The sequence below is a fragment of the Littorina saxatilis genome, linkage group LG17 (genome assembly GCF_037325665.1).
Source record: "Littorina saxatilis isolate snail1 linkage group LG17, US_GU_Lsax_2.0, whole genome shotgun sequence".
NCBI classification, from domain to species: domain Eukaryota; kingdom Metazoa; phylum Mollusca; class Gastropoda; order Littorinimorpha; family Littorinidae; genus Littorina; species Littorina saxatilis.
In genome coordinates this window covers 64,868,029-64,880,194 of record NC_090261.1, presented here as the reverse complement: position 1 = coordinate 64,880,194, position 12,166 = coordinate 64,868,029, and the positions used below count along the sequence as shown (strand labels likewise).

The 12,166-nt window shown below is 43.0% G+C and overlaps 1 protein-coding gene across 3 annotated transcripts in view; it reads right to left on the bottom strand.

Moving 5' to 3' along the window:
* The window catches only part of LOC138952160 (synaptotagmin-14-like), a 136,810-nt gene that overhangs the window by 47,548 nt on the left and 77,096 nt on the right, over window positions 1–12,166 (bottom strand). The window lies entirely within an intron of this gene.

The following is a 12,166-nucleotide window of genomic DNA, read 5'->3' as shown; positions in this document are numbered from 1 at the left end:
TTGGTGAGTGCAGAATTCTTTTGCTTCTCAGCTTACACATAAAACAAAACATTGACAAGAACGTCCACCTATTGGCTTTGAAAAGGACAAACAAGATACACAGCAGACACAATGTAACGGTTAATGGTACTGTGATTTCGCTCTGAAATGTTAAAGCTTCCTAAACGGACGAATCAAACTTACCATTTTAATCAACTTAAAGTGAGGAATCTTGAGATGGTAAGGTACACTGACATCTTACAAGATAGGAACGCTATGGTTTTGTTCAACGACATTTCGGATTCCATTTCAAATGTCAAAACAAGGTATTTACAATATTTATACAATATATATAATGTTATGAGATGTCTCGATTTGTCCTTTCTGGCTGTACTAGAGAGCGCGCGCGAGATAGAGAGAGAGAGAGAGAGAGAGAGATAGAGAGAGGGAGGGAGGGAGCGAGAGACTCAGACTCAGACTCAGACTCAGAACTTTATTACAAAAGGATAAAGGTTTTAGGCAAAGCCTATTCTTCCAACCTGTCCTTTATACAACACATAAAGACAGACGCACATTACAAATATAAATTCAATCATATAAAATACAGAAATACATTGTACAGAATGCAACACAATGTGCATTTAAGGAATTACATAAGGAGAACTCAAAAAATTACAAAATTACATTGACATAGTTATACCTTTCATTTGGGAATAAGTTGCTCCGATCAGCTACACATCCGTTAACATTAGTACAAAATGTTTAACAAAATAACAATCGAACAGGACATTTCATTCACGAATGATGTGTGAACGTGACTGTCTCTTAAACATTTTCACTGAAGTTGCATTTCTTATCTGTTGGGGGAAGGAGTTCCAGAGAAACGCTCCCGAGAAGGCTAAGCTCGATTTGTAGAGGTCTATGCGAGGTATAGGAGGGATGATTTTTTGGGACCCATATCTTTTTGTGGCATGTTTGAAATGTGATTGCAAATATTTAGGACAGTCGTCATTTAGAATTTTATACATGAACACAGCCTTGTTTAACGTCAACTGATCTTTCAAGGGGAGGAAATTCAAGAGCTTTAGTTTATCATCCGTGGACCTATTCAAATCATGCAGAATAAGTTTTGCAGCTCGGCGATGCAGGGAATTGAGTCTTTTTAAATGAACATCGCTGCAGTTATCCCAAAGTGTCGATGCAAAGTTTATATGAGGCATTATGTGGGCGTAATAGAACATTTTGAGTGCTGCAGAATCAGCGTAGTGCCTTAATTTTGATAACAGGTACAAATTTTGTGATACTAGTTTGCAAATATTACTCAAATGAGTTTGCCATTTCAACTCTTGATCAATGGTAACACCCAATAATCTATGTTCCCTAACTTGCTGCACTTGAGTTGAACCAACTGACAGTTGTAATTGTAAAGGACTTAATTGGTGTTTTTGTCTCGTGGTTATCACCATACTCTTTGTTTTAATCGGATGAATGATCATTGCATTAGAAACGCACCACTCAGTGATTTCATCCACACTTGTTTGAAGAGAAGAGTTGACGGATTCCAAAGATTTTTGACTGGTGTGAACAGAAGAGTCATCCGCGAAGAACTCACATCTAACTTTTTCATCGGACACATGAAGGGGTAAATCATTTATATAAATACAGAACAAGATAGGTCCTAATACAGACCCTTGAGGGACACCACTACTGACAAACTCGTTTGACGAAGTTTTACAGTTAATGGATACATACTGTTTCCTGTAAAACTTCGTCAAATGAGTTTGTCAGAGAGAGAGAGAGAGAGAGAGAGAGAGAGAGAGAGAGAGAGAGAGAGAGAGAGAGAGAGAGAGAGAGAGAGAGAGAGAGAGAGAGAGAGAGAGAGAGAGAGAGAGAGAAAGACAGACAGAGAGAGAGAGAGAGAGACAGACAGACAGAGAGAGAGACAGAGAGAGAGAGAGAGAGAGAGACAGACAGACAGATAATCAGACAGACAGACAGACAGAGAGAGAGAGAGAGAGAGAGACAAAGACAGACAGAGAGAGAGAGACAGACAGACAGACCGACAGACAGAGAGAGAGAGAGAGAGAGAGAGAGACAGACAGACAGACAGACAGACAGACAGACAGACAGATACACATAGAGATACAGAGACGGAGAGAGAGACACAGAGAGATACAGACAGACAGACAGATAATCAGACATACAGACAGTGAGAGAGAGTGGGGAGAAAGAGAAGAAGAGAGCGGGAGAGAAAGAGCGCGGGACGGCGAGGGAGGGAGGGGGGGGGGTGTGATAAAGAACGAGGGGAAAAGAGACAGGCACAGAAAGAGCTAACCACATTCCCCTTTGTCTCACAAAAGATAAGCCCCTAATCACCTAACTAACACGTGGGGAAAGGTAGCAGTTTGTCTCACAAAAGATAAGCCCCTAATCACCTAACTAACACGTGGGGAAAGGTAGCAGTTTATTGCCGCCAAATCTCCAGACAAATTCATCCTGCGAGACGACAATCACCAATAGATAAGGATGGCACACAGGAGTTTGTCTCTGTGGACAATCAACACACGGCGGTCGCGTGCCACAAGACTGTTAGACCAGCTAACAGGAGGAGAGGCAGATCAATATTTCAAAGGGCGGTAATGAGGGAGAGAAACACAACTTGCTGTGCAATTAGTGTGTGTAGACACGAACAGGTACTCACTGCACAGAGGGAACAAATAGTGTGCATGCCTGTTGTTATCTCCCCTTTTCCAGTCAGCGATTCACCAGGCTGAGCAGAAAAGTAAGTGGAACCTGGGGGGGGGGGGGGGGGGGGGGTGGAGGGGGGTGGAGGAGGGGGGAGGGGGGGCGGTAGGGGGAAGGAGGCTGTTTTCAGAATTCGAGAATATTTTATTTGACACACCGCAACAGATATTGAATTTGAAACTGTTAGGTTGGCAGAAGAGAGAGGAAAGGCGCGCACACACACACACACACACACACACACATACACGCAAAACCCACCAAGTGGGTTCATAGCCGATAGTGCACTTGGACTACAACGGCACTGCGCGCAGTGTCTTTGTAGTGCGCTTGCACTACAACCGCACTGGCTGCAGTATCCGCTCCGGCATGGACGAATTTGACACTAAAAAAGGCATAAAATTTGACCTATTTCGTAGCCTATAGGGCACGGAATTTTGACGGAAAGAGTGTCATCATCTTGAATATGGCATTCTTTCCGTAAAAAAAAAAAAAATATATTTTTTGCTAAAACTTGTTTTCTGAGTCGTTTGGAACCTGGTTGTTACGAATCAAGAATAAAACAACTGGGTTCCAAAATGTGGAACCCACTTGTTTTTTTAGCCCCAGTTGGTACTGTGTGAACATATACATAAACCCGGTTGGTGGGTTTTGCATGCTCACACACACACACACACACACACATACCCGTCTCACTTACTCCTGTTGCGCACGTCGTATGTGTTTAGAGTGCTGAACGTCCCTTTCCTTCTCAGATGTCATTACCCTACTGTCGTCTTCTTTTGATTCGTAATTTGCATCTCTGGCGCCCAAAGCCAAAGGAACTAGAAGTAGTTCAAGAACTTTTCAAATGCGGTAGAACGAATGATGGTTTCTGCAGAATTGAACGTGCCTGTAATCATTACAGAGCGCGCATATCAATATTTATATCACTAATTCGAACTTTAGCGTTGTAAATTCATAGCTCAGAATCTACTGCAATTTGAGCCTCCAATTTTGCAAAACCTGCTCTCGTATGCATAACAAGTCATTTTAGATACCTTTGAAGTCACGGAATGATCTGTAGAGATGCCTTTCGTTTACATGTGTTTTAGAAGGAAACCATCGGCACTGCGACGTTTTCAAAGGAGGGGAGGCAACTCTATCGGTATTACGTATGCATGTTTTTGTCATTTTCGTCGGTGAACTGACCAAGTCAATTAATTATACTTAAGTTTGGAGCTCAATCCGTCAATTAATGTCGCGATAACTATTCTTTGGTTTGATTAAAGGGACTTGCATCAAAAATAAGTGACAAATGCCACTATGTTGAGCTTTGATTTTTTAACGCTAAATTTCAACATTACCACTAACTCCAGTGTCTCTGGGTGAAAAATGCCAACAGCAGCCGTGAGGTTGATTTTCCAACCCCAACCCCAGCCCCGACCAACACCGTCCCCTTATCTGTAGCACGCTACTGATTCCATCATGTCGTTTTCTATCATCAGTGACAAGAGGACCCACAGCAATAAATCTGAAGTGGTTTTGCCCTTTCTTGGAGTTGATTCCCCTGGATAGTGCTGTCAGCGGAAGCTGTCACAGCCCAGACCAAGATGGCGCGATACAACGGGCCTCAACACCGGTGTGTTGCATTCCCTCACCGGAAGCTCGTCAGCCCTACTTGAACACGCATCCCTCACGCGCATGTCCCTAAGCCAGTGGAGCTATAGATCACCGGTCACGTGATGCTCGCTGAGGGCAAGGGAGCAAGGCGGTCCCGCCATTTATCCGTGTTGCGCTGAGCTTCCGGGACCCACGAATTATTATCGCTGGGATTTGAGGGTTCAGAGCTTATCAATCATGTTTATTTCATCCAGTGGACAAAAATCTGGTCTTATCTTCGGCAGTAAGTGATATAGTCTGGCTTGGAAAACATTTGCTGTGAGAAATGACGTTTGGGATTTGTTGTGCGGCTGGTTTATTCACTTGGTTATTTCCCTTACTGATAGAGTGTTTGACTGGTTTTAACCCCATCATTGTTTAGATGGTACTAACAAAAATGATCGTCTGACTTTCTTATCTCCATTTCTACTTAAAGCAAAAAATCGAGAAGATTTCACCGGTGGGCTTATGCGTCACCAAAGTAAGAAGATCACGTCACCAAAGTCAGAAGATCACGTCACCAAAGTCAGAAGATCACGTCACCAAAGTCAGAAGATCACGTCACCAAAGTCAGAAGATCACTTCATCCGAGTGCGACACTCTTTATGTCCCTTGAACTTGGTACTAAACAAAGCATGCTTACAGTTCATAAAACGTGACTCACTAGTGAAAACGTGTACAGGCAATACATAAATAAATAAATGTTTAATAAAGCATGACGATTGACATTAATTTTATTCTCTAGAATTCAAAATCACCACATGAAAAAAAGAGCATGCATTGATAAAGCCAAAACACTTATTTAAATTAACATCGTCATGTAATCTTCTAATATTGGCAATCGCTGTGTATTAATCTTCCTGACAGTACGTAAGTTTGTTAATACGTATAGGTGTATCTTACGTGTTCAGGTTGTGGTAAATTGTATTAACAAACCGTTTACAAAACTACTAGTTTAAACATGGTTTACACACAGGTGTAGATACAACCAAAGACCTTTTTTTCTCCATTTTAATCAGTTCATTTAGATGGCAAATAGAGGTGTGGTTACGGACTATATTGATTCTTGTTTGTCTGTATAAAAGGTGCGTCTTTTCCGATCAAAATCTTCGGTCACTAACACCGAAAGCAGTTGGCACTGTCCTTCCGGTTGTCCCCAGAGACGTGGGTTGGTACGGAAAGGTCTAATGAAGCCAACACTGAGGTAGATAAAGGGGGCAAGGGTATGTTCGTGGACTGTCAGAGACAGAGAGGGACAGAGATGTTCCGCCCATCAGCTGTCTGCTGTTGGCTGGAAATAGCGAGGTGCGCAGTTAAAGAGAGAAGCTTGGTTGTGGGCTAGGTCTAGTGTGCAATGACTAGGCGGGGTCCGGGTTAATTGATCGGAGGCAGTGGAATGGGAGGGGGGAGGGGGGCATGGGGACTCAGTCAAATCCACACTATTTGTATGTCTGAATTGATTGCTGCTGCAACTAATGCAACCTGCTTCCCTAACAAAAGGAGTCTGCTGAATGTATACCGTGTTGCTTTTGCAAGGGAAGTTCCTGATTCTAAACAAACGATTATTTTTCTTTTCAACTACACACCCGTCAAATGTAATGCCCTGTCCATTAGTGGTATTGCACTGTCTTCTGTGATGCAAAATAAAATTAGACTCCCATTTTGGAAAGAAAGTGTGAATTCAAAAACGAGATAAAATCATATAAAGTCGTAAAGCTGACGGAATAACAATAACGGTGCTTTCTGATCATTCCTTCATTCAGCCCTCGCACTGGCCGGGGGGGGGGGGGGGAGGGGGAGGGGGGGAATAAATGGAGAGAGAGAGCGAGATAGGGAAAGAGATGGAAAGAGAGAGACAGTGAGCGAGACAGAGAAACAGAGAGAGAGGAGAGAGAGAGAGAGAGGGAGAGAGAGAGAGAGAGAGAGAGAGAGAGAGAGACAGACAGACAGACAGACAGACAGACAGACTGAGAGAGTGAGAGACAGAGAGAGAGGCAGACACTTCCAGACAGACAGACAGACGGACGGACAGACAGAGACATAGCGAGATATATCGGAATACGACAGAGAAGCAGACACAAAGTTCAAGCAAACAATGGACAATTCTGCATAACTGTGACTAGTCAAGGACATCACAAAACTAAATTTAAAATTTAAATTTTCGATTTAATCCAAGAAAAGAATCATGCAGCACACAAATCCCACTTTTTGCTTACATTGACCCAAACTTGTAATGGCCTAGTGGTAAGGGTGGCCTAGTGGTAAGGGTGGCCTAGTGGTAAGGGTGGCCTAGTGGTAAGGGTGGCCTAGTGGTAAGGGTGGCCTAGTGGTAAGGGTGGCCTAGTGGTAAGGGTGGCCTAGTGGTAAGGGTGGCCTAGTGGTAAGGGTGGCCTAGTGGTAAGGGTGGCCTTGTGGTAAGGGTGGCCTAGTGGTAAGGGTGGCCCAGTGGTAAGGCGTCCGCCCCGTGATCGGGAGGTCGTGGGTTCGAACCCCGGCCGTGTCATACCTAAGACTTTAAAATTGGCAATCTAGTGGCTGCTCCGCCTGGCGTCTGGCATTATGAGGTTAGTGCTAGGACTGGTTGGTCCGGTGTCAGAATAATGTGACTGGGTGAGACATGAAGCCTGTGCTGCGACTTCTGTCTTGTGTGTGGCGCACGTTATATGTCAAAGCAGCACCGCCCTGATATGGCCCTTCGTGGTCGGCTGGGCGTTAAGCAAACAAACAAACACACAAACCAAACTTGTAAACACCAAATTTCACAGCAACCGGACATTCAGCAGTGGAAATTCAATACTGCGCAGAAAAAAGTGTTTTGCAATTCTGCACTTAACCGTTCTTTGGCAAGAAAGAATATTTGGTTGTAATGGATTTTTAGCGAAACCGTGTCACTGTACAAAATAAAGAAGGTTTCACAAGCAGCTTTTTGTGTGCAGGGAATAGAAATCTGCAGAAAATGTAACGATAGAGGTCAAATCTAATGTCACTGTACAAAATGGAGGTCGTACATGCTGGTCTTTGTGTGCAGGGAATAGAAATCTGCAGAAAATGTAACGATAGAGGTCAAATCTAATGTCACTGTACAAAATGGAGGTCGTACATGCTGGTCTTTGTGTGCAGGGAATAGAAATCTGCAGAAAATGTAACGATAGAGGTCAAATCTAATGTCACTGTACAAAATGGAGGTCGTACATGCTGGTCTTTGTGTGCAGGGAATAGAAATCTGCAGAAAATGTGACGATATAGGATATATCTCATCATGACTCATGTCATTGTAACATAGAGAAGGTTCTGTGCGCAGCTGTTTGTGTGCGGGGAATAGAAACCTGAAAAAACCGCGATGATATAGACCATATCTCATACCACTGTTCAAAATAGAGAAGATTCTGTGTGCAACTCTTTGTGTGCAGGGAATAGAAATCTGCAGAAAATGCAACGATATTGGCCATATCTCACGTCACTGTGCAAAATAGAGTAGGTTCCGTGTGCAGGGATGATAGAAATCTGCAGAAAATGCGACGATATCTCACGTCACTGTACTTAACAGAGAAGGTTCTGCATGCAGCTCTTTGTGTACAGGAAATAGAAATCAGGAGAAAATGCAACGATATATGCCATATCTCATGTCACTGTATGCACCATTCTAGGTGCAGGGAATAGGGATATGCAGAGAAGCGCGACGATATCTCATGTCACTGTATGCACCATTCTGGGTGCAGGGAATAGGGATATGCAGAGAAGTGCGACGATATCTCACGTCACTGTATGCACCATTCTAGGTGCAGGGAATAGGGATATGCAGAGAAGTGCGACGATATCTCACGTCACTGTATGCACCATTCTAGGTGCAGGGAATAGGGATATGCAGAGAAGTGCGACGATATCTCATGTCACTGTATGCACCATTCTAGGTGCAGGGAATAGGGATATGCAGAGAAGTGCGACGATATCTCACGTCACTGTATGCACCATTCTAGGTGCAGGGAATAGGGATATGCAGAGAAGTGCGACGATATCTCACGTCACTGTATGCACCATTCTAGGTGCAGGGAATAGGGATATGCAGAGAAGTGTGACGATATCTCACGTCACTGTATGCACCATTCTAGGTGCAGGGAATAGGGATATGCAGAGAAGTGCGACGATATCTCACGTCACTGTATGCACCATTCTAGGTGCAGGGAATAGGGATATGCAGAGAAGTGCGACGATATCTCACGTCACTGTATGCACCATTCTAGGTGCAGGGAATAGGGATATGCAGAGAAGTGCGACGATATCTCATGTCACTGTATGCACCATTCTAGGTGCAGGGAATAGGGATATGCAGAGAAGTGCGACGATATCTCACGTCACTGTATGCACCATTCTAGGTGCAGGGAATAGGGATATGCAGAGAAGCGCGACGATATCTCACGTCACTGTATGCACCATTCTAGGTGCAGGGAATAGGGATATGCAGAGAAGCGCGACGATATCTCATGTCACTGTATGCACCATTCTGGGTGCAGGGAATAGGGATATGCAGAGAAGTGACGATATCTCACGTCACTGTATGCACCATTCTAGGTGCAGGGAATAGGGATATGCAGAGAAGTGACGATATCTCACGTCACTGTATGCACCATTCTGGGTGCAGGGAATAGGGATATGCAGAGAAGTGACGATATCTCACGTCACTGTATGCACCATTCTAGGTGCAGGGAATAGGGATATGCAGAGAAGTGACGATATCTCACGTCACTGTATGCACCATTCTAGGTGCAGGGAATAGGGATATGCAGAGAAGTGACGATATCTCACGTCACTGTATGCACCATTCTAGGTGCAGGGAATAGGGATATGCAGAGAAGTGCGACGATATCTCACGTCACTGTATGCACCATTCTAGGTTCAGGGAATAGGGATATGCAGAGAAGTGCGACGATATCTCACGTCACTGTATGCACCATTCTAGGTTCAGGGAATAGGGATATGCAGAGAAGCGACGATATCTCACGTCACTGTATGCACCATTCTAGGTGCAGGGAATAGGGATATGCAGAGAAGTGCGACGATATCTCACGTCACTGTATGCACCATTCTAGGTGCAGGGAATAGGGATATGCAGAGAAGCGACGATATCTCACGTCACTGTATGCACCATTCTAGGTGCAGGGAATAGGGATATGCAGAGAAGCGACGATATCTCACGTCACTGTATGCACCATTCTAGGTGCAGGGAATAGGGATATGCAGAGAAGCGACGATATCTCATGTCACTGTATGCACCATTCTTGGTGCAGGGAATAGGGATATGCAGAGAAGTGACGATATCTATCTCCTGTCCCGCGTGATGGATGACTTGCACGCTGTATAACAATTAATCGACAAAAAATTCCCACACTCACGCTTGTTTGCACAAAACACGAACCTCGAAAACCATCGCTGTGGAACGCTAGCGCGAACAAAAATCGAACCAGGGTTTGATGTTTTGTTTTTCGATCTTACGGCGTTATTTTGGACACCAAAACGTGCTGTTTACAAAACCAGCATAATGCTGTTCGTGACTTGCCTGGTAAACATCTGCAGTGCGTGTGACAACACAGAAAAGAAAGGCCCTCTCCATATGAAAAAGTAATAAACCCAGGAACAACTGCCACAGCGCGCGCCCGCACACACACACACACACACACACATACACACATACGCACTATCTTTCTCTCTCTTTCTCTCGTTTGCTTTTATTATCTCGTTTTCAAAACGATATTAGTTAGAGACTAATTTGTCAAAGTTTAAACGCCCCCTCCCCCCCTCTCTCTCTCTCTCTCTCTCTTGTATTTTTTCCTTTCATAAACGATATTAGTTTAAGACTAAATTAATTGTCAAAGCGTAAACGCCGCCCCCCCTCTCTCTCTCTCTCTCTCTCTCTCTCTCTCTCTCTCTCTCTCTCTCTCTCTCTCTCTCTCTCTCTCTCTCTCTCTCTCTCTCTCTCTCTCTCTCTGACTTCGTTTGGCCGGTTATATTTTCATTTGTCCAAAGCATCAGTGTTCATTATATCCACACAAAAACACTCAAAGCTTTAATAACACATTTACTCATGCATGTGTATTCAGCATTGTTTTCACTACGTTACATATACGACGCTTTATATTTGTGTATAATATGTAATGTGTAAATATTCATATGTTGTTGTTTTTCTCTACCTTTTTTTCTACGTTAATATCCGTGTAAATATGTGATTAGATTAGTCCCCTCTCTGGGCGAGGGCTGGTTGAAAAAAAGCTCGTTGTATTGCTTATGCCACAACCCTCGAAAAATAAAATTTGATTTGATTTGATTTGATTTGATCTCTCTCTCTCTCTCTCTCTCTCTCTCTCTCTCTCTCTCTCTCTCTCTCTCTCTCTCTCTCTCTCTCTCACCCTCTCTTTCTCTCTCTTTCCCTCTCTCTCTCTCCACCATCCGCTGGTATTTTCTCCTTTCCATAACGATATTATTTAGTTCAAGACTAAATTGTCAAAGTGTAAATGCCCCCCCTCTCTCTCTCTCTCCCTCTCTCTCTCTCTCTCTCTGCGGGGTGCCTCAAGGGTCAGTGCTTGGGCCGATCTTGTTCTGTCTGTATATCAATGATCTGCCACTGCACATTTCTGATAGTAATGTAAGAAGTGATTTATTTGCTGACGATTCTTCTCTTCATGCAAGTGGAAAGTCTGTTCCAGTAATAGAGTCCTCCCTTCAAACAGCTTTAAACGATGTAAATAACTGGTGTAGTGCTAATGCTATGCTTGTCCATCCAATAAAAACTAAAAGTATGGTAATTGCAACCAGACAAAAACACCAGATTTCTCCACTCAAACTAAATTTTACTATTGGTACGCAATCAACTGAACAAGTTCAACAGCATCGCGTTTTAGGGGTAATTATTGATTGTGAATTCAAGTGGCAGGCACAATTTCAGCATATTTGCAAGAAAGTAGCCAAGAACGTTTTCCTCCTATCCAAGTTAAAGCAATTTACGGACAGAAGGACTCTGGAAATGTTCCACCATGCTCATGTAATGCATCACATTAATTATGTTTCGACGCTCTGGGATGGCAGCAGTGATGTCCACTTGAAAAAGTTAGACTCTCTCTATCGTCGCTCGGCCAAACTCATCGTAAAGGATAATGCCTCAACAGATATGAAATTAAAAATGCTTAACTTTCTCCCACTGGAAAAGCATCTCAAGTTAAACAAAGCCATTTTCATGCATAAATTGTATTACGGTAAAGTACCGATTTACATTACATCATTATTTAATAAAGCTACCCACAGATATGGGTCGGTCAACTTGATCCCACCGATTCCACGAATTGACCTGTATAAGACTAGTCTTGCTTTTTCGGGTACTTCAGTTTGGAATTCGCTTCCATCATCCTTTAAGCACTTAAATTCATTACAAAGTTAAAAAAAATGTGTTAAAAACCACTTAATGTCTGAGTAGTTTAACGCCTTTTGATTTACCACACTTAGTATTACGTCAAAGATATGCTGTGCATTGTATGTTCTGAACATATTTTTGTTGTACTATTGCTACATGTTCGATTGCTATCAGATGTATAAATATTACCTGCATAGTATGCATTTGATTTTATGAATAACCACATATGTATGCTCTTCATGCCTCATCTTCATCATCATCATCATCATCATCATCATCATCGTCATCATTATCATCATCGTCATCTTTATTATCACGTGCTGAAGTTTTTCGACCTCCTTTTGTTGGTAAAGTTTTATAACTTTTTAATTTTTAATTTTTTAATTATATTATTGTGTGTCTATG